Source organism: Silene latifolia, chromosome 6 (genome assembly GCF_048544455.1).
Source record: "Silene latifolia isolate original U9 population chromosome 6, ASM4854445v1, whole genome shotgun sequence".
Lineage (NCBI taxonomy): Eukaryota > Viridiplantae > Streptophyta > Magnoliopsida > Caryophyllales > Caryophyllaceae > Silene > Silene latifolia.
In genome coordinates, this window is record NC_133531.1 from 100,037,777 (window position 1) to 100,040,337 (window position 2,561).

The window sequence follows — 2,561 nt, forward strand, 5'->3', positions numbered from 1 at the left end:
AGTCTTGAATTTCCATTTTCCGCCACTTGCTATCCCAGTTGCCTAATTGAGGAAAGAAGTTTGTACTAACTTAATACGGATTACCAAATATGGAAGATGCTTTTTTTTTGCGGGAAAAACTTGACACAACGAAATATAAATGACAACGGTTAGGCACCAACCGATGTAATATAATGAAAACAATTACGAGTTTATAGTCAGCCGTGGTCATATTGTAAAATATAGAATACGGTTTCGCTTAACCTGTGTTTACTAGTTTCAATCTAATATTCAAACAACACACATGCAAACCTTCTCCTCGCCCACTTAAAACCCTCCAACTACTGAGTTTCCCTAGAACTAAAACTATTCTCCGTCGCCGTCGTCTTTGCAATCGTCATCGTCGCCTCTGCTGTTGCCATCCCCATTGCCTCTGCCGTCCCCTCCGTCATCGCCATACCGGGGCCGACTTCTCCTCTTTGAAGAAGTAATAATAAACCCTACTCCTTCGTCTCATTAACTTAATGTCTTTATTTTCTTAGTTGTGATATTATCCCCTAATTATCTTAAGTTATTGTGTGTTAAACAACACCTATTATTTTAAGTATATTGTGTGTTAAACAAATCTATATTTTTAGGTATATTGTATGATCATTTATTTGAGACGGTGCTCCTGCTATGTCGACTTAACGCTTAAAGTTAGTAGTTTGTTAATTTCTAGTTTAGATATGGGTGGAAAGCGGAAAAGAAATGATGGGAAAAGGTCAAACGAAGAAGATTCAGGTGATGAGAATAATTTGGAATCGGATACTGGGCGAAGGACCCATAGGGTTTCCCTAGAAGCAATATAGAGAGGGATACCTAATGAACTTTAATGGGATCCATTAACGGGGCTTCTAGATGACACCTTTGCTGCAAATTTCGCGAGTTGGATTGGTTATTGTGTAAGAGAGTATGTGCCTATCGGTTTGCCGCGTATCAATCAGTTGAGTCAAGACTGGGAGGAAAAGCTATGGGGGAGAATAAAGGTATGTATATACAATAATAAATGCAGTAAGATGAAATTATCTTAGTATTCGATATGTGCTATTAGCCGAAACTAACCAAATATGCTCACCACATATGCAGGCAGCTTACACTGTCCCCCAAGAATATGATGGTTACCTAAAAAGAAAGATAGGGGATTCCTTCAGAGCATGGAAGTTAAAGGTTGCTCAGAACCACTTGTTCGACAAGAAGACCGGGGAGATAAACAAGAAACCACCAAAGAAGAAGTATCGGTTTGTCAGCCAGCAAGATTGGCTTAACTTTATTGCTTATAGGCAGTCTGACAAGTTTAAGGTAATTTATATGCGACTCATTGGGATCACTTTATTAGTAATCACTTAATAAGTAGTGAAATATGCTTACGTTACTCTATACAATTCATTTTATGAAGACTATGAGTAGGTAGAACCAAGAGAACATTTCAAAGAAAGAGAGCGTCTTTCATGGCTCCAGAGGTGGTTATAGATTGATTAAGAAGAAGCTTGGAACCGTTAATCATCACGACGCTTGTGTGGCCGGTCACACTCCTAAGAATGGAAAGTTAGAAACTCCATATGATAAGGCCATCAAAGAGAAAATTATAAGTTTGAATAAATATGTCACTCCTACCACTAGTGGTCGGTTATATAATTGTGAGTTTAAATAAAATTTAGTTACATAATGGTTTTATGTGTATGTAGAGGATCTGTGAGAAGGAGGCACATGAAGGAAAATGGAAGCCTGAAGGACGCGATGACATTCTTGCTAGGGCAATCGGCAAAGCAGAGCATCCAGGTCGTGTGAGAGGGGTATCGACGCATGTTGTTATCACTAAGTATTTTGAGAAAAATACTCGAAGGACAATGAGTGGTGATGATAGGGTATATAAATACTGTATTTTATTCAACATAATATATATATATATATATATATATATGCTGAAATTAATATAATTTTAATCATATTCATTTCTACTACACAGCTACAAACAATGGCCAGGTTGATACTAAGAATGGTGGAAACGGGGGATAAGCCATCTGAAGAAGAGTTGGTTATGGTTCGGCAAGTCATAAAGGAAGCAGGGGAGAAGAAGAAAAAAGCGGGCATGCAAAGTGAGAAAGACATGGGAAAGGATCAAGATGGGCTAGATGAAGAGGAAGCCATGAAGGCAGGGGAGAAGGAGGTGGAGGTGGGAGCCGAAGACACGTTCTTATCATCTCCAATTCCGGGTTTTGACGAGGTATTAGCTACTACGACTAGTTTATAATTGCTTTTAGGAAGTTACAGCTCATTAAAATAAGCTCATAAATCACGTTCACATTGCTTATTCCAAATGTGTGAGAGTAAGACTTCCTTACTTTCTACAATTCAATCGATATCTTTTCTTTTGTTAAGAGAATGTATCTGAATCTGGAAGGAGTTTAAAAATTGGAAAATACTCTTTATTTTTTTTGTGTGAACCGTCCAATCCATCAGAACCTTCCCCAAGCAAGTCTTTCACTCTAAACACCCTTCATTCATCCTTCATTCGAAAAAAATGGAAAACTAATACAATT